Genomic DNA, 21076 nt, shown 5'->3' with positions numbered 1-21076 from the left:
CCCCGCCTTTTCTGGGACACTGGTGTTCATGGTACAATACCCCTCAGAAGGCTGCGCTCCGTAAGGGACAGTAGCAGTTGTACTGCACTAACGCTCCCAGCATCTGCTGAGAGCCGGCATATTGTGATTGCAGCTTTGAAAGCTTTTCCGCATTCACAGCTGATGTTATAAACTTCTTATGAAAGTTCTTGAATTCAATGGCAGTGTACAATCAACTTCAGTATTTTTATTTTAACCCTGAAGGAAAGGAGGAGGGGAGGTGTAGGGACGGAGTCCCAGAGAGCAGTTTCCAGGCTCTCAACCAGTTAGCCATTGGCTACTGATATAATTGCTGTGGCTAAGCTAGCAAGCGCTGATTGCAGCTAGCAAGGGCGGTTGGCCGAAAAGCAGACTGCGGATTGCAGATCGTGTGGCTCCTGCTTCCTGTGTCTCCAACCCAGCCACCAGCGAGACCATAGTGGTATGACTCCCCTACCTATGGATCTGTGGGTGTTCCTTTTTGGCCTCATCATATCCTGCATTCTTGTGTGGGGAGCGGGAACTGAGTCCTGCATTATAGGAGGATGAGGGGTAGGGTCCAGACCCTACCAGTACAGGCAAGATGTGACAAATGGCTATTCTATTACAAAAGAAACAAGCCACCTTAATGAGAAATAACAATTAGATTTTTCAGGAATAGCATTGAACCCTTTGTTGTAAAAATTAGAGGTACAAGCTCATATGCAAAAAATAATAATAATAATAATAATAACAATAGCTGAGCCACTCAGTATTTACTGCGAACCAGGCATTATTCTCAATATTCTACACACATAAAGTTATATAATTCATATGGTCACCTTATGAAGTAAATACAACTTTATTTCCATTTTACAGCCAGGAAATAGAGGTTTGTCTGAGGACGCTGCTCAAGGTCACTAGTGGTGAGTGGCGGGAGTGTTGGGACTCGAGTCCATGCTGGCGGAAGCCAGTGGGCCTTTGTCTTTCCGGCATTACTTCATGACCTTAAAGAAGCATAGACCAGAGAAACATTCCAGGAGATGGGGTGATAGACATATAGTCCCGTATCAAAATACCTCCCAACAAAATTGCCATATCTCCAAGACGAGTGGAGAGATTATGGAAAGCCATAAAGGATCTTGGGCTGCTCATTGGGCAAGAGAATCAGCTGGCTCTGGCGTCACATCCCTCCCTGCTCCACCTCCTACCCGCACGGCAGCCTTGAGTACACTAAGCTTTCTAGATTGGTTCTACCTCCACAATAGAGATAACACAATTTCTATTTTGCAGAGCTGCCCAAAGATGAACAGAGCATTTCATTTGCTCTTCACTAGCACCTATTTCAGAGCATCTATCATTACTTAACCATCACATTTTACCACACTACCTCCAGCTCTGTATATGAGGCTTGGAGAAGCACTTGAGCATTTGGCATCTGTTTGGACCCTCTGTTTCAAAGGCTTACCTTCACTTCCAACTCCTGCTGCCATCTTTTCATGAAAGGTCTCTACTTCTTTTTGGAGATGGGCTGCTATCCCTGCATGGTCACTTAACAATTAGTTAAGTGGTCCATGACCCAAAACCACTTACTCTTTCTTTGACCCTCCTCCCTACCCCTAAATTAAAAAAATGCATTCCTCCACATTTTCTCTAGGTGTTAAATCAGACAACATAATTAAAGGAATTCTCAGGTAAGGAAAAGTATCCTTAACCCATCGAGGTGGGGTGTGTGTTAAGAGGCGGCTTCTCAGAATGACTCTCGGCAGAGCAGCTGAGAGATGCCTGACACACATTTTCACCCTTACCACCCCCTCCAGGATCATACAATATGACCCCAGTTCCAACAGGAGAAGCCAGCTCCCAGCAGGCCTTGAGAGGACATACTCCCCTCCAGGAACACAGAATCTGCCTTTAGCAGTGTCCCATCTTTCTTTCTGCAGTTCTTTTTCTACCTCCAGGGCTGCCCCTCCTGTCAGTCCCTCCCAATTTGTGGAAAAGCTTTTTACAAGTTTAATTCTTATGTATTTTGCATTTCTAATCATCTCAATGAAAGAGGTGATTGCTTATTCCCTGATTTTATAAACCTGATGTGTCCAGTTTCATGGTTTCAATTGGATAGTGATTTGCCTTTATTCAGAGTCTCCTGGAGCACTGTCTTGGTGTAGGCAAGTACGCCGGGGAAACTGAGAATTGAGGATGCCTACGGTGGGTATTTCAGCTCCTGCTCAATTTTGTCTGAGGCTGGTCTTGACATCTGGGCATCTCTTTCCACAGTGGAAATGTATCACTACACAGGAGTCTCAGCACAGGCACTACCAGGCAGAGAAGTGGAACACACCTGAGGGCCCTTCTTTCACTTGACCTGACTTTTGGTAGCTAGCTATCTTTTCTACCTCTTGGGCCATGAATTTGTTACCTTTCATCTCCTTTCATTTCCCTCTGCTTTAACAATTTTAGTATGTGGTTTTACTTAGTCTTTTTTAATAGTATAAAGGGGTATACTGAAACAAAAGTTGTACAATAAGACATTCAATCCAGTCAATACTTCTTCAAAAAAACCAAAAATCTAAGAATGTGCACAAGTTTGGTGTGAAAGTTTTAAGTGACACTATCAAACGAAGACACAAAATTGTAAGGTTGAATTTTGAACTGTAAGCAAATAATCAAATGAGGGTTTGGCAGTAGGAAAAAAAACCAACCAGCAAATAATTTTTTTTTTAATTATTTTACCGTGTTTCCTCGAAAATAAGACCTAGCCAGACAATCAGCAATGCATCTTTTAGAGCAAAAATTAATATAAGACCTGGTTTTATATTATGTTAGATAAGACCTGGTCTCATATTATAGTAAAATAGGAACAGGTGTTGTAGTAATTTTTGCTCCAAGAGACGCATTCGAGCTGATTGTCCAGCTAGGTCTTATTTTCGGGGAAACAGGGTATTTACACTTTAATTATATTAACTATTTCTTTAAATTCTGTTTTGAATTACAAGTCATTATTAGAAATTAATAAATTGATGTGAGCTGGGTTTCTATATAAAGAGACTGAATTGAATACCACTCATCCTTTATCAAATCCATAAGGATAAAGTAACTAACTAGCATTAGAGGTGAAAAAATAAACCCAAGTGAAAATTTTGACTCAGGGTAGTGAAGAGGGTATGATATTACAGTAAAACATGAGTGTTTAAATGTTTAAATGAAGATACGCTTTATACCCATAATGAAAATTAGCTAATAGAAATTTCTTGAACTTTCATTACATCAACCAAAAATGTCTTATCACTGATACGCTTTTCAAGAGGTCAAACAAAAAGGTGTAAGGTTTTTTTAAAAGGTGACCTACTTACAATTGATGGAACTTATTTTAAACCTGCTTAATGCAATATCTGAAAAACTTAACTTGCCTATCTTACTGAGTACTAAAGAAGCAAACTGTAGAATTTCTTTTAGAGCACGGCTTGGTAAAATTAGCATTGCTCCATTCTGCTATCCTTCCCATGGTGGAAGTTAGCTGTAGGGCTAATAACAATACAAACATAAATAATAGTTCTTTAAGAGCCTGTGTGTTCCATTTTTATCAGATCAATCCCTTGTGTGGTGAGCTAGACCTATTGTGAAGCTCCACAGAGAATGTTGACCCTATTGCTGAACTCATGAGGAACATTAAAGGAACATAGAAATTAAAACTCTTAAATTTTAAAGAGAAAGGAGAAAGTGTTCTAACTCTGAATAGGTAAAAAAAAAAAGGCAGCTGAATTAAACATTATAATTCACTTTTTAAAATGCATAATGACTAAAATAATCATGGATGTGCACAGAGATATACCGTAGCTAGAAAGATATTTAAGGCAGAGTTGCTTAAAATAGTGAAAACTGGAAACTAAATGTCCAACAACAGGGGATCGGTTAAGTTGAGCTGCAAACATATAATAAAAAATTATAAATGATGATGTACGAGTATGTTAGTGATATGAAGATGTCCATATTTGGAAAAAAAGAGAATACACCCAGTTTTGTAGAGAATAACCTTCTAGCTGTGCAACTTCAGGAAAATGACTTAATTTCTCTATATCAGTTTTCTCCTCAAAAATGAGATAATCATAGTGCATTCCTCAAGGGGCTAGAGTGAGGATCACAGGAGATTGTATGTATAAAACAATAGGCAGATTGCCTGGCAAATAGTAAGCTCAATACATGCATGTTAGCTCTTTGCGTTATTTTTTCAGAGAGTGAAAAAGAAAGTGAGGATATGGTGTTAAGTGATTTTCTGGGTGGCAGCTGATTTGTTTAGACTTTTAAACTTCTATAAGTATCATACTATATATAACATGGGAATTGTCAATAAATTGTTATATTCAACATAGTAATTCTCTTTAAAATCTACCATCGTGCTTTGCTCACAATAAATAAATCTAGGTTGAGCTGAATTTACTCTTCAGAGTTTATTTAAACAAGTTTGCCCTGGAACATTTAAAATTATTTAACTTAATGGCTAAATTTGTTTATAACATTTTTATTGGGTAAATGTCATGCAGACACTCAGCTCCTGCTCCCCACACAAGAACGCAGGATATGGTGAGGCAAAAAGGAACACCAACAACGCCATAGATAGGGGAGTCATACCACTATATTCTCGCTGGTGGCTGGGTTGGAGACACAGGAAGCAGGAGCCACACGATCTGCAATCTGCGCTCTGCTTCTCTGCCAACCAACCAACCAACCCACCAACCAACCAACTAACCAACCAACCAATCCACGCTTGCTAGCGTAGCCACAGCAGTTATATTAGTGGCTAATGGCTAACTGGTCACAGCTGATAGCCATCTACTACCTGAGCCAGTATCTTTCCACATGAGGCCGAGAGCCTGGAAACTGCTCTCAGGGACTCTGTCCCCACACTCCACCCCTCTAGGGTCTTGCCTCACAATCTATGCGTCAAGCGTCTTCCACCAGGGGCCCTACGTGAGGAACCTGGAGGTGGATGCAATATACTGGGCACCACCAGTCTCTCTGGGCACAGCCAGGGTTCTCAGGGTACCGTGCTGGAACAACAGTGGCTCACAGCCAAGGTTTTTACATATTCTCGACAGCGGCCAGTCGAGACACAGGAAGTAAACATCCACCTGTACCCCAACAAGGGGTCTTCCTGCACCACAATCTCACTGGCGGCCGGGCGAGACACAGGAAGCAAATATCCCCCAGTTCCACTACACGGTGGTACGTTCCCAAGCAAACAGTCAAGCGGTCCATCAAATCAGGAATGGAAGGCAATTCCCCATAGTCCAGTCATTCGCCAGGGCTGTGCGTTGGCCTCACAATGTGTGCCCTTTCTGCAGGGCGAGGGCTCCAAGTCCTCCAAGTCCTGGGGGTAAGGAACAACCTTGACCTCACCTGCATCCGCCACTGAGGACTCAGCAAGCGTTTCCTCCTGGGACCACAAGTGCCGCATCTGGGCCGCACCAGTAAGCACCTCCCAGCCCACACGGCCGCAACGACCTTCGCTTTCTCCAGCCTATGCTGGTTGGAGAACCGTCCACGTCTTTCCACCCTCCACGGGGGTCCAACTCCTGAGAACAGTGGCCACCGGGCACCACACACTGTGTGGGGGCTACATGTTCTCCTGCCCAGAGTCAGACATCATTCCTACCCGGCCAGAACCCTGCTCGCTGTGCCATGTATCATGCAGGGACTCAGCTCCTGCTCCCCACACAAGAACGCAGGACACGATGAGGCCAAAAAGGAACACCAACAGAGCCATGGATGGGGGTTCATACCACTATATTCTCACTGGTGGCTGGGTTGGAGATACAGAAAGCAGGCTCCACACGAAGTGCAATCCACTGTCCGATTCTCTGCCAACCAACCAACCCCCTAGCATAGCCACAGCAGTTATATCAGTGGCTAATGGCCAACTAGTCACCGCTGATGGCTATCTACTACCCGAACCAGCACCTTTCCACGTGAGGTCGAGAGCCTGGAAACTGCTCTCCTGGCTCTGTCCCCACAGGAAAGCAAGGCATACTTACATTGTTCAGCCACATAAGAATTTCAGAACCCCAATTCAAGACCCATTAGACTGCCACTATGTAGATCTACATCATCAGTGGGAGAAAGTCTAAAGTAGCCTAATCCTTTCTTGTTTCCTCCCAACTCCCCACCCTTCTCTGCCTTTTGGACTCTTTTTTTCTTTTCCTTTCCATAATCAAAGGCTCTCTCTGCAGGACTGTAAGTCTCAGGGGCAGTAACAGTCTCCTTCATCCTAGCGCTGGCAGTACATGCTCACTAAAGGTTCACCAACTGAATGAAGGATATGAACATCTGACAGTAGTTCAGAATATAGGCTTCAACTCCCCCACAAGAAAACTGGCTACAGGTAGGGAAGCTACTCTTTAGTCTGCAATTCTCTAGAAGTCTCAGTAATTGTTCCTTTTTGAAAAAAGAAAACAAACATCGTACGTCAAAGTCTCACTTCTTTAAAAAGTTCTCTTATATTCCATTGCCTATTTGAATTGATGTAAGATTATTTCTATTTTTCCCTATATTTTGTTTAAAGTCCCACAAGAATCCCAGAGAATTTAAGTAACTTGTTCACAGTAACACATCTACCGTGTGTTTCCCCGAAAATAAGACCTAGCTGGACAATCAGCTCTAATGCGTCTTTTGGAGCAAAAATTAATATAAGACCCAGTCTTATTTTACTATAATATGAGACCGGGTCTTATCTAATATAAGACCCGGTCTTATATTAATTTTTGCTCCAAAAGACGCATCAGAGCTGATTGTCCGGCTAGGTCTTGTTTTCGGGGAAACACAGGAGTAAGTCACTACCCAGACAGTCTCAGGTTTTCTGAAGGCCGGTGACCAAGACCTCTCTATAATGGTGCTGTGGAGACAAAAAAACCTCCCGTGACGTTTGACCCTAAAGATTGTAGATATGGTAAGAACAAATGTTTTCAATAACACCTGAGCAAATGCTTAGGCTTCTTACAAATCTTTCCCAGCGCTTTTATGAGATTCCCGGAGAAAAGAAACTGAGGACAGGAGGCAGCAACACAAAGTATCAAAGCGTTTCCCTCCAGTTTCATAAGTCAACCAGTTTTACTTAAAAACGAAACTAAAGAAACCAAATTAAATATTAACTCATAAAACAACGCTTCAATCCTAAGACTGTAGTTAAGACTATCATCAAAGAGCTATAAAAAGGGAATTTTGAACAGCTTATTTTTTTAAAAGAAAAAAATGTTAAAGGTAAAGTTAGAGCGTTTCCTACTCATCTCAGCCTTCCTCTAAATTCCAGGTTTTCACTTTCAGCCACTGCTCCGACTCTGTTTAAACACTGAATGGCAGTTCCCTTTACATGAGGTGGAAACCAAAAATCTTTCAGGTATCCACACTGAAATGTTTAACTTCCTGAAGATACCACTTCACATTCCAAGGAACTTGCCAAACACTCAGCCCAGCTATACAAGTAGGAAAATTTGTGGAAATCAATTGGTTATTAGGTAAGCCAGCTGGAACACACTATTACTTATATATAGTTACAATTTGTTGGGGTCCTCTTTGTGCCAAGGCATTCTGATAGGCCTTTGGCGGTTTAATCCTCATGGTTAGCCTCTGAAGTCGTTCTAGTCCCATTTTTACTGAATCAACGTATTTAACGCAACTGAGAACCCACCGTTCATAGATTGGACTAGGAGTGAAACCAAGGATTTGAAAAGTTGAGTTTAAATTCAAAATCTACACCCAACCTAGAGACACTGACTAGATCACTTCGAAAATTTACAATACACATCAAAATGATTGTAAGGTCCTATCAGAGCAGGCAAGATGAAATAGAAGAATGGCAAAGATTGATAAATAAAAGATTCCTAGACGTGACATTTGAGTTGCTTGAAGATGTAGCCGCGGGTTATTAACAATTAGCCACACCTCAGATAGGTCCCCTCCCACCTATTCGCGCGGAGAAACCAAGTCTTCCCTTAAGGGGAGCAGCTCTGGACCGCCAAGCACTGAAAGGTTTCCGTGTAGGCTGCCCAGAGCTCGGCTATTACTGTTCACACATCATCAGTAAGTGCCTCTCAAACAGAAAAAGACAGTCCCTCCTCCACCACCTGAACTTTAGCCCTGACCTCTGGAGTGGCTCTAGACAATTATGGTTTAAAGTGTCCTTTCAACGCCAGCACCTAGTTACCCGAAATGGTTGCAAATGACTGAGCTGAAAGCTCAGAGCAAGGAGACTTAAGCCACACATCCATTCTCTATCAGGCAAAATCGAAGAAGGATGCCCTGGGGCGGGGTGCGTGGGGGCCCAATTAGAGCCACGTCCCGGTTGGCAATCCACCTTCCCCCTCCCCGCGCTTCGCAGGACGCGCGTCTTCCCAGCCCATCCTCCTCCCCAGCCTCTCCGGGTGCTCCTTACCCGCTCCCAGCCGGGGCTCCAGACACTCCCAGCCGAAGGCACTAGCTCCAGGCGAAGGATCTGCTAGCGGACGGTGCCCGCTGCCGCAGCCACACCCCCGGCCGAAGCCCCTAGAAAGTTTGCTCGGGGTCTCGCCCGCTCGCGCCACGGCCCCGCGAGGGAAGCTGCTCTCCGAGTCCCTCCTGCGGCCGCCGATCCCGAGGCCGCTCGCGGCGGCGCTGCAGCACCGGCCGGGATCCGGCCGCCGCGGACGGCTCCTAGCGCGCCGAGGGCGGGGTCTCCCCAGCCGGCTCGCCCGCCGCGCAGCGCTGAGTGTTTACAGCGGCCCCGCGGCCCGCTCTCCCCGCCCGCCGCCCTGACATCATTCATTCTCTCACACCCTCGCCCGCCCACTCCATTTCCCAACAGTGACTCACCGCCAGCCCGGTGGCAGCAGCGCCCGATCCCACCGCTGTGGCTCTCCAAGCGCAGACCCGAGCTCGAAAAACCGGTGCGACTTCTTAAGAAGAAAATCCCGGCCGACCCTCCCCTTTCCCAGGCCTTAAAGGTGCAGGGAAGGAGGGGCTTGGCAGGAAGGGCCGATTGGCTCAGGACCGGGAACCTGAGCGCCCGGAGCAGACTTCCCTGAGCAGTGACAGAGATCAATCTGGGAAAGTTATTTGGGTGGCACTCGCGGCAACTTTCAGGTGGGGCTGGGAAGGGATCCCCCACCCCCGCACCTCGCCTGATTCAGGCACTGCTTCCTGACGTGTCTGTGAGTGGGCTTGGGGGCACCCGCGGTTATTTAAAGGGTGTTGCCGGGGCCTAAGTCAGAGAGGTGGGCGTCCAAACCTCACGGGGTTGCCTGGCACGATTAGTCATCAATCCGCTTGGTGGTAACTCGAGGTGTGAGCTGGAAGGGTGCTCCAAGTTAAAGAGGCTAATACTTTCCCTTCCGTGACTAACCACTGTGTCATTTGTCCTGTTAATTGATTTGCTTCTCTGTAAGGATAAAAAAAACCGTAACCAAAATAAACGGTGAAGGAGTCCTTCGCTCAACTGAACACTGAGCTTTTCCTCAGTTTAGGGGGCACAAGGTTATGTGTGGTTTCTTTGATAAGCTCAGCAGTTATGTTTTTAGAGGGGTCTTGCCTTTTTTAAAATGGTCAAGGCTGTACATTTCTTGGAGTTGCTATTCATACACCTGCTGGGCAGTTTTCAAAGTAAGGGATAGCAGCTTCAGAAATTCTAACTAGGATGAATCAGAGGGGATTTGGCCAAATCTTTATTGACTTTAATTGACAAAAATGTTTTCTGTTGATTTCTACCTGCGGACAGTAATTAAGTTTAGGATTTGCACTGGCTTATGGGTGATTCCATATAAACAACAAAAATAATCCAAAGGCATCTCTGGGTGCCTAGTGCAGACATCATGTGGGTAAACATCATTTGTCTATGGTAATTAAGCACAATTGTAACAGAAAAACAAAACAAAACAAAACACACAGGTCAGTCCCCAAAGAGACAACTGTAAGATGTTTCTAGAGACTCTCCCTTGAATGAAAATGCTCCTGAAATTAACAAAGGTTCCACATCATTGTTGTGGAAAATGTTGTGGAAGCAAACACCAACACTTGAAATTTATTTTCCTTGGTTCTATTTTTTCATTTCAATAGGAGATCGTTTTTAATTTTACAAAGCCCAGGCATTTTGCCCAGAAGGCAATAGCAAACAGATTGATTTGCTAGGATGCAAAGTAAAATGAAATTCAAACCAACAGTTTTTACAGTCAGAGACCTAATCAGAAGCTGGGGTGTCCTGTCCATTGATAACATGGGGGGACTAATGGGCGGCCACAGGAAAGTTTGGCTGAATATCCCACCTACTTCCTACTTTATGACCCAAATATTTGGACATTATGGAGATATGCGTAAATAAGATTTTCTACAGATCTTAAAAAATGATGTTGTGGGCTTTTGGGCCTAAGCACATGGATGAAGCGAAAAAGATCAAAACAAAGCCTGCCGTCCCATCTGCGTTGTTGCATGATATAAGTCCTGCAGCTCTATCATAGGATGGTTTCTGGGAGACTTAGTGGGTAGTTCTGAATTTGTGGTTACTACTGGGTCTCAGTTTAAATGTTGTGAAATAAATGATTAGGTCATTTTATCATACCACTTCAATATCCTCCAGTAAATGTAATAGTATAATTGTGATTCGGTTGCATGAAGTTTTTCGATTCTATTCATTGTCAACATGAGAAAGCAAATTATTCATCTTAATTTCTGTTTTGAAAAATATAGACTTCTCCATCTCGGAGAGAGGTGATTTCTTTTGCTTTTCTTTTTAACTGCATCTTTTTATTTTCACAACGTACCAAAGTTTACTAAGTCCCTGATTAGTCACCCTCCAAAAATAATAATGCTCAGTGCTCTAAGGAGAGTAAGAGCTGACAGGTGTGTTCTTGTCATTTTTTCCCCCCTAAACTAGTAAACACTGTAAATCAAGTTTCACAGATATTTCTTTGGTCTGATAAAACACACTGATTAAGTTAGGAAAACATTATATATATATCTGTAGTATTTATCATCTCTCATAATAACTCCTACTCTGCATGTATCTAAGTCATTCACTCAACCAACAAGTGTTTATTGAGTCCCTACTTTGTGCCCACATTGTTTATCTAAGAATCACCTTGTGTATCTTTCTAAACATATCTCAGCAATGGGAAAGCTTGCTTTTAAAAAAAATTTGCATAAGGCTGTTTATTGCAGCATTATTTAAAATTTTCCCAGGATCCATCATGGTGCAGGGCATGTAAATATTGAGTGGGTGAAATAAACAAATGAATAAGCCTTAAAGAACACACTGGTAGTGAAGTAACTCCATGTTATGGGATTCTATGTAGGCAATGAAAAAAAAATTAGTTCCATAGACTCTGACCTAGAAAACTGTTCTTGTTAAATGAAAAGGATAAACAGAGAGAAAACACACACACACACACACACACACACACACACACGTTGTTTTTGTGAAACAAACGCCACTTCCTTCTGACAAATCCATAACCAAATTATATATTACTTGTTGGCAATGAAATATAGAAGGACAGAGTGTGAAAGGGAAACTTTTATTTCTGGACTATTTTTCAATGAGCTTGCATTACTTTTGTAATTAAAAACAACAGAAACAGTACTGGAACTTAGAAGGCAGTAATACAATGAGTCCACAACATAGGGGAGCTTACTGTCTTGTTGGAGAGACAATAACACCTAGAAGAACCAGAGAATAAGGCTGCTCGCCCTGTGGTTTTGGGGTTTCAGAGATTCACCCCCTGCCAGGCCTATCTGAAGAGCAAACACCTCCCATTTATTGAGCACTTATTGCATGCCAGGGACTATGCAAATTGCTTCACCTATATTATCTCATTTAATCCTTTCAGCAACCTTCTGAGGTAGGTACTCACAATGCCCTCTTCTATAGAGGTGGTAACCAAAGACAAGGGATTGTCATTGTCCCAAGATGACACTCAGTAAGTGGCATCATCAAGGCATAAGATTAGGACCTTCTGGCCCCAAAGTTCAGACTCTTGACCACCATTCCTTAAATTGCATCTACACTGATATAATTCTTCTGATGTAACAATAATCTTACTTTTTAGTTTTTAAAATGCTTATATTAAACTTTGTCAAAAATATAAGGTAAAATTGCCATATTATGAAGTACCTGGAAAATGAAAAATAAAACTGCTGCTGACATCTTGGTATCTGATCTACATTTCTTAGATTTTGATCGTTTAAGATAATTTCAACAACATCACACATATGATTCTTATCCTGATTTTTTCTAAATTTAGCACTATATCACGTGCTCTTTCCTCACAATTATCATATTAGTAGCCCATGATATGCCAAAAAAAAAGTGTGTGTGTATGTGTGTGTATTGAACTTAATCTGAAATCTGGTACCCTAATTATTAATTAGGGGGCAGTTTAGTACAATATTTTTACATTTTTCTCTTGCGCTATCTTTTTTATAGTTATTATTACTACACTATGTATACAAATGTTCTAATTAAACTGTTTGGGGTATTCAGAAAAGTAAATGAAAGGTACTATGTGCCACATATTATTAATATGATGGTCCATGCTACTTCTGGACTAGAGCAAGATGGGGAGGGTGTCGGGAGAGCAATGAGCAGCTCTGCGGCAGCCCGAGTGCAAGATGGCAGTGGTCCGGGTTAGGAGAGCGGTGATGGCAATGCAGGAAGCAGAGCGGAGTTGAAGCAATGGCTTAGATATGGGGATAGAGCCAGAGAAGCTCCTACTTTTTTGTTTGTTTACTTCAGCACTTGGGTAGATGGTGGTGCCTTTTACCAAGCAAAACAGGAAATGCCAAGATAAGAACAGGTGTGTGGAAGAAGACGATGAGTTTTAAACATGATGAGTTTGAGATGTGTGATTTATAAATGGAGATGTCAAGTGGGCAGCTGATAATATGAGTCTGGAACTCAGAAAAGAGGCATGAACTGGTGATATAAATTTGAGAAGAGTCGGCCTGTAGATGATAAGGAAGCCATAAGAAGAAATGAAAGTGCCTGGAAAGAGTACAAAATGAGAAGGGGGGAGGTCCAAGAGAGAGCCCGACATTATAGGTTTGATAAAGAAGAACACTGCGGATGAAGCTCAAAATACATAACTAGAGAGAGAGGAAGAAAAGCAGGAGAATGTACTGTCGAGGAAACAATGTTTTGAGAAAGGTGGTGTGGGCACAGAGTCCCAGAGAGCAGTTTCCAGGCTCTCGGCCTCACATAGGGGAGGGGGGTGCTGGCTCGGGTGGTGGATAGTCATCAGCTGTGACTGGTTGGCCATCAGCTGGTTGGCCATTGGCCACTGATCTGGCTGCCATGGTTAAGTTAGCAAGCGCGGAGTGTGGATTGAGGTTTGCAGAGAAGCGGACGGCAGGTTGTAGATCGTGTGGCTCCTGCTTCCTGTGTCTCCAACCCAGCCGCCAGCGAGAATATAGCGGTATGACTCCCCTATCTATGGCTCTGTGGGTGTTCCTTTTTGGCCTCACCATATCCTACGTTCTTACGTGGGGAGCAGGACCAGAGACCCCGCATGACACCCTGCATGACAGATGGAAAGACCATCTACATCAAATGCTCCTGAGAAAACAAATAAAATAAAGACTGAAGAAGTCCACTGGACTTGATGATGTGGAGGTCTTTGTTGACCTTAACCCAAGGGCGTGTGGTTATGGTGTGGTGGAGTGGGGTAAGGAAGAGCTCAGCAGGGGCCGGGGCACTGGCTTCCTGGATGCTGATCTATAAGGGGTGCTAAAGAAGTACCACAATAAGTTCACAAAATACAATTTGAGTTGGTGGGAAATGAAGCATGCCTGCTAATGGGCACAGGGTACCGGGGTGATGAAAATGCTCTACAGTTGATTGAATGCTGATGGGAAGGAATCGGTAAAGGAGATGGGGAAAGAGACAATGGGGAGGATAACCAATATATTGTCAGGAGAAGTCAGGGGAAGTCAGGAGGAGATGGTACCCAGGACACAGATGGAAAAAATGCCCTGAAACATGAGAAGGAATAGCTCCAATGCAAGAGGGAAAAATGAAAATAGAAAGTGTGGGAGTGACGCAGTTGTGTTTGTAGGTTGCTTATAGAAAGCTGAAATCATACCTTTTGACGCTTCCATTTTTCTGTGAGTTGGAAGGTGTGTATTAATTTTCTATTGCTGCTGTAACAAAGGATCAAACACTTGCTAGCTTGAAACAACACAAATGTATTATCTCACAGTTCTGCAGGTCCGAAGTCCTACAAACTTCTCCGCTGGTTTCTCTACTCTGGGTTTCACAAGGCTGAAATCGAGGTCCGTTAGGCTCTGATCAGCAGGCCCTAGCAAGCTCCAAACTCATTCAGGCCGTTAGCATCTAGTTCCCTCCTGCGGCGGAACCAAAGTCTTGATTTCCCTGCGGGCTGTCTGCTGTGGGCCAACCTCAGCAGCTGGAGTCATCTGTCCAAGAGCCTCACGTGTGCTCAATCCTTCTCGCAGGGAGTTTTTGTGACTTCCTCTGCCTCATCTCTGCCTCAGGGGAGAAAGTCCTCTGTTTTTAATGGTTCGTGTGATTAAATTGGGCCCATCTGGATAATCCAGACTACTCTTTTATATTAAAGGTCATAATCTCAATTACATCTGCAAAGTCCTTTTGTAATGTAACATACACGTATTCACAGGTTCCAGGGATTAGGGTGTGGACATCTTTGGGGGGGGCCCTTCTGCTGACTACAAGGTGACATCATCAAGTGAGAAGAAGCAAGTGGAACAGGTGGGCGGTTTTAGAAAGAATGGAAACAGTTTGAAGTATCCATGCTGGAGAGTAGGAACACGAACTGGCTAGAGAAACTTCATCAATTTGACAGATGGCTCTGAAGACTGAATTGAAGTCAGGGCCACAGTGATACCAACAGTGTCCTTCTCCAGCAGCGCTCAGCCACTTGGGAATGGCTTGGAGAATGGAGGTGGCGCATGGGACACATTGGCAAAGGAGGAAGGGAGTCTGGGATAGTGTTAATGAAACAATGGACTAGGGAACAAAAGATGGTCAGGGAGAGAGGCAAAGAAAAGAAGGAGGGAACCAATGGGTAAAAGGAAAGTAACAAGATCAATAGCCTAGAGATCCTGAAGACGTTGCGGACGTGAACCAGGGATAACCGATGGAAGAATTTGGAAGCATAAGAGACCAGGTGGTGAGATTTAGGAACAATTTATCTGAGCAGTAGGAGGCAATGGCAGGGCTTGGAATGGGGCTGTGAGTGGATGAGTGAGGTGGAGGGAAAGAGGACAAGAGAAAGAGGTCACTTCCCAGTTCAGGGCATGAGAAGAGTAATGCTCACGGATGCTGAAGCTACCCAGATGACGGCCACATGAGAGGCGGAGAAGAAGACTGTAAATCAGGTGCCAAACAATTGATAATACATTGGGACGAGGAGAGGAAGGCGGGTGGTACAGAAGATGTGAATGCCTCAAAGGTTCGGGGCATAACCTCAGTCCAGAAGCATCTCTAGAAATCAAAGGGACACAGACTTTACCTTTCAACCCCAAGATATGTAGAGCGTGAGAAGATAATCAGACACCCTATACAGGCCGTGGAAAAAGTTTCCCTGGATTTCAGTTAAGGCCCCCAAATGTAGGGAATATTCCAAGAAACAATTGAGCATATTGGAGAGTTTGTGATTATAAAGTAGGGATTTCAGAGGATACATGAGAAGGGTTAGGGAGCAATGGGTAAAGTCAGGGAGATCAGGGGAAATAAATCACAGAGTATCATAGAAACAAGTGTATGGAGATGGACTAGGCATGTGAGTGGGGTGGGGGAGATTTTCTTCCTAAACCCACCCCTTACGTTTTTTGGAGCTGACAACTTGACCATTTCCCGAAGCCAGCATAGTAGAAAGTGGTCTTGTGTAATATAACTCAAAGCTGGAATGGAGACATACTTATTTAGCATAATAAAGTTCAGGAGATGTCAAGAGGAGGTTAATCTTAGTGCAAATGGTCTCATTTTACATTAGCTGTTCCATTCAGAGGCCAAACTACTGTGAGGATGCCTCCCCCTCTCTTTTTTCTCCCTCGGGATCCAAAAACACTAACCTGCCTCTAACCAGCTACACTTAGATATTCTTGATAATGAATAACCAATATGCTGGGACTAAGCAGGAGAAAATTGGTTAAAAACTACTGAGCAGATTTTCTTGGGGAAGAGAGGGTTCTGTTAGGAGTGGAGGTTGGGGGCCATACTCTGCTCATCAGGAGAGGAAACCATGGGTCTGTTAGGATAGTCTACAGCTCTGATGGAGCAGGAGTGGAACTGGAGGAGATTGATTGGGCTGCAGAGAACAGTACCCAGCACCCATCACTTGGTGGACTCAGGTGGTTGAAATATAGTACCTGAACCACAAGTAAGGTCTTGTCTTACCGCTAAGATTCTGTGTGTATACTTGACTGGCTAACACTGACATTGCTTTGTTTTTACTGTTTGACCCTTGTTTCCCCCACAAAGGGGTAAGTGTTGGGCCACACGAGGAATGGCAGATGAAGTTCTGAGAGTTTCCTGGAGGATAGTGAGAACAGGTACCTTGGAAAATTCAGCAGTGGCAAAAAGGACGCCTGCATGAAGACAATGATTTGATTCCCAGATAGATTAGCCTGAAGCAACATTGCCCAAACTTTCCAGTTTCATAAGAATCATCATGTGAGGCCCACATGAATCTTTAAGGGAGGGATTACAGATACCATTTAAAGTAAGTACCTGAGATGATTCTTATGTTGAGAAAAATTTGGGAAATTTTAGCCTAAGGAAATGATTCTCTAGCTTTTTTTCCTATGTAGTTGAGCAAATTCTACACTTCCTAAAGAAATATTAGCCATGAGTTTAAATCAAGGACTATGACATCTTGGCAGGGGCTATCAGAATTTCAAGGTTGGGTAAGAGGTGTTGAGTAAAAGGGAGGATGGAGGGGAGAGGGGAAAGGATTGAGGTAGCTTTAAACAGCTTCCCCAGACAGACTGAGGCTCCTTCTCAAAATAGGGAGGGTCATCTTCCACATCCCACTCCCAACCTCCATCCCTGACAGTCACTGGTCCAGGATCTCGTCTAGAGAAATAGACTTCACTAACGAGATTAATAGTTATACCCTGATGTTTAGAGTGTTCTGTGACTAATTCTTGTGAGTCAGTCTCTGGAAGGGCAGTCACCTTGCTATTTTGGCACAGTTGAATTTTAAGCCTACCAAACAAACTAAAGACCAGCGTTCACAGACTGGTGTCCACACTGGGAAAGTGACTCCCTGTAGGACACATCTGGACAGCCTGCTCGTCTCCCAGGCCACACTCCGGTTTTCAATGGCTTTCTCTCCATTTGTTTCCACTGGATCTATTCCAATTAGAATGTGCACTCACACATACATCTTCCTCCACACAGTCTGTTAGGGCATTGTATGTAATCATATCACCTTACTCAACCTGGCCCTTCTTAAACGGGATGGGACGTGAATTGCAAATTAAAACAGACTATTTTTTCCTAATTTAAAATGTGAAGAAGGACGCTACTGTGGGAGGACATGTTAACTTTATGCAGACCCGACTTTTCAGCTGTTAGCTCCCACTAAAATGTCTAACGAGAAAGGTGCAAAGTCTGCCTGTTGATCCAAACCTTTTCTATAATGAAGGGTAGGTAATAACTGTACAGTGTTGTGCTTTCTATGTGAAACTATCCAGTCAATGACCGCAAACATGTAATACTTTATTAGTCATCTTTACAACTTCCTAGTAGTTAAATATAAATATAGGATAAAGAGACATAGAAGATGAGTAATAATAGACAAAAATCTTTGACTTCTCAGTTTCTTCAACCTTTCTAATCTTAGGTGTGTTTTGGACAGTGAGCATCAAAGTATATGTTATATATGCAATCCATAAATTCAATATGAAGTAACACCTTGCTTTTGTACTAATGTTACTGAAAAGAATTCAGAGTATGCTCACATATCATTGACTCATTTATGGTATCTTTACAACATCCTCTTAAATTTCAATGACTCCTTAGTCTGCATTCAGTATTTCATATCAAACACTTTAAGATTTAGAAGAAAGTAATTGCATATAATAATTGTTTTTAAAAATTTCCTATTTTATTCTGTGCTTTTAAAATACATTGTTCTCTATTTGATTTCTTCACATGACTGCTTCTCCACCCTCCATATACTCAACTTGGCATTCTTCATGCTCTCCTGCCCTTATCCTTCTTTATCTAGTTCTCATAAATTAATCTTGTCCTCCTTTTATCCTCTCTTCCTCTGGTCTAGTTTCATTCCTTATATTTATTTTTAATTAAATTTGAAGGAAAGAATTTATCTTATTTTTATTGTATGTATTCTAGGTTTCTCCATTTAGCAACTGTTGCTACTCAATAAATATATTTGACTAATTATATTTTTCACCCATTTTGATCCATCTATCCCATAAACTTTATCAAGTACTACCTACTTTATGCTGCGCTTTATAAGGGAGAAAAAGTTGTAGCATACACACACACACACACACACACACACACACACACACACACTGCTTTCAAAGTGTTCTCAGTACAGTTGGGAAAATAAGATAAATACATTAGAATTACATTCTCATAATGTGCTCATATTTCACTTGGAATTACCTTAAAACTTAATGTACTTATTTCACATTTGTTTTCAACCCAACTAATGGACAGCATGCCAATATGCTTAAGAACCCACTTTAATTGTGTCTACCAGTGCCAACAGGCTAGCTTCTGTCTTCTCACTGTCCCTTCATCCCCTAGGAAAATAGCCTCTGAAACATGCTGGGTAATTTAAGTTTTACATAACTACAAAAATAGAAAAAGTTAAGAGAAAAACAGAATAATAATAGTATTCATATTTGTTGAAATACCGAACCACGGACAGGTGACTATACACGTACTCATATGCTCCGGGTCTTAGCAGGAAAACGATGGCACACCCAAAGAGTTTAACTAAAAAGAGTTTTATGAAGGGACTATTTATAAACAGTCTAGTGAGAAAGGTCAGTGCAAAGATACAACAAGAATGCTAAAGCATTGCTGTATCTCCAGTACCTGGAGCAGTGGTCCTTAACCTTATCTGTGGATTAGCACCTCCCGGAGAGCCTTAGAAATCCCTGATGCCTAAACTGCACCATGAACCAATTCAATTGGAATCTCTGGGTGAGTCCCAGGTGTAGTATTTTTTAAAGGTCTCTGAATGATCCCAGTGTATACAGCCAAGGATGAGAACTGGTCTAGATCAATGTCTAGCAGAAAGTAGAAACCTAGTAAATTTAGTTTAATGAATGAGGGAATGGAATTCAGGTGAAAGAGGCCCTAAAGCTAGGAAGGGCTAAGATTGAGAAAAGGGGTAAAGGCTGAAGTCTCCATGAACTTCAAGTGTAAATCTGAGGCCACTGCTTTCTGAGACAGGAATTTATACGTTTATTACTCTGGAATGGGCACAGTTCTAAGTGATATGGTTTAACCCACTTATGGCCATGGGATTGTTTGCATAAGTACCATGGGGTTGAAGCTTGCTACAGTAGTGGCAGTTAAAGATCTGAGGTCAGGGTGTTGGAAGGTTTGGGATTTTAAATGTTAAAGTTGCAGGGGATGGCGAGACGGCAGGACGGGGGGAAGACTTGCTGTTCATGGCTCTCAGATTGGACATTGATCTCAACTGAACCAGTTCTGACTTGCACTTCTTCCTGTTATCTTCATGACCCTAAATTCATGTTTTCCAGCAAATTCCTTTGGCCTTCTGAATCTGAAGTCACCTTTGCTTCTCTAGGTCTAGATCTACTTTACACTAAGACACACATACTAAAGCCTTATTGTGAATTAGTTCATTCATTTTCCTGCTTTTAAGAGCATATCAGGTGAAGGCACTGAAGGCAAGGAATGCAGAGTAGTGAAAAGTGGACAATGTCTAAATTCACCTTGTTTACTTATCATTTTGCTTGAGGCTCTTCTGATCAGGGCTTCTATTGAGCAAAAATGACAATAGAGACAAAATCCATAAAACTCCCTCCACCCCAAATACCATAAGGGTTTAGGAGGAAAAGAGAGGGCCAATGACCTCCAAAATGGCACTTCTTCTTTATTTGAATAAGATATTTATTGCTCATTTACTTTATCACAACCCACAACCTCTATATTAGATTATGAGTCACCTTGAACTCTGGTGATTAAGTGATTAGGGTGGGTTGGGGTCCCATGAAAGAGTTTATGTACACCCCACTGCCCAACAGACAAGTCGTTTCCAAGGACTTCTTCTAGAATGGTTGGATAAAATATGGTCAGGTGCTGGAGAAGTTTGTAACTAATAATTTAACTTTATGAAGAAGTACTTGTATTCCTACTCCCAGTGAGGTAAACATTAACCTTCTAGATGGAAAACTGCCATCCTCATTATCTTTGTGGCACGGCAGTTACATGACACATCTAGGGGCAGCTCCAGATGGCAGCGCGTAAAACAAATGCTATGAGCCTCCAGCAATATTTGATTACGAAGTGTTCTCTTTGTGGGAGACAATAAGCAAATGCCGGTCAACCCTCCTCCAGCCCTGCTTCCATGGCAGGATGTTTTGGGGAGTTTTAGGAGGACAAATAATACCACTCGCTGCTGTAGGTGAGAGGGGCTGAGCCAAAGAGATGGTAGCAGCAGTATCTGTATAGGAAAAAAGAAGATTTCAAACTGAATACATGAAGTGCTCACCAAAGCAACAGGACTGAGGAAGGATGTCAGGTCTCCATATAGCATTGTCGTTACTCTGTCCCAGGTCGTGCCTTCCAGCCCTCGTTTAGAACCTAGAACTGGCAGCAGCTTCCTAAAGGGAACTCTGCTTTCAGCCTTAGTCCTTTCTATTCCATTCGACGTCCTGCAGCCATTGGGCTCTTTATAAAATGTCATTCTGGTTTTATCATTCCCCTCCTTAAGCCAATCACATGGCTTTTTATTTCTGCCATTTCTCAAGATAAAGTACAACTCGGAGTACAGCTGAAAAGGTCTATTTGACTTGCTTTCTGCCTACCACTCCAGTTAAAAATTTTGCCACTCCCAGCTCCCATTCTTCA

The 21076-nt window shown here is 42.8% G+C and overlaps 1 protein-coding gene across 6 annotated transcripts in view; it reads right to left on the bottom strand.

Annotated features, from left to right (window-relative positions):
- Positions 1-21076, bottom strand: part of SGMS2 (sphingomyelin synthase 2) — a 154833-nt gene that overhangs the window by 75331 nt on the left and 58426 nt on the right. For 2 of the 6 annotated variants that reach the window (XM_074322690.2, XM_019741914.3), the window contains exon 1: positions 8423-8788. The exons of 3 other annotated variants lie outside the window; for them this stretch is intronic. The gene's annotated coding sequence lies outside the window, so the exon portion shown is untranslated. Of the gene's footprint in view, positions 1-8422; positions 8789-8838; positions 9404-21076 lie in introns of those variants that run through there. One more of the 6 variants, XM_088792364.1, reaches the window with a different exon arrangement.

This window comes from Rhinolophus sinicus, chromosome 1, assembly GCF_057876585.1.
Source record: "Rhinolophus sinicus isolate RSI-liver-muscle chromosome 1, RSI-T2T, whole genome shotgun sequence".
NCBI classification, from domain to species: Eukaryota; Metazoa; Chordata; class Mammalia; order Chiroptera; family Rhinolophidae; genus Rhinolophus; species Rhinolophus sinicus.
Note: the sequence above shows the minus strand (reverse complement) of the source record. Positions and strands in the feature narration are given on the sequence as shown.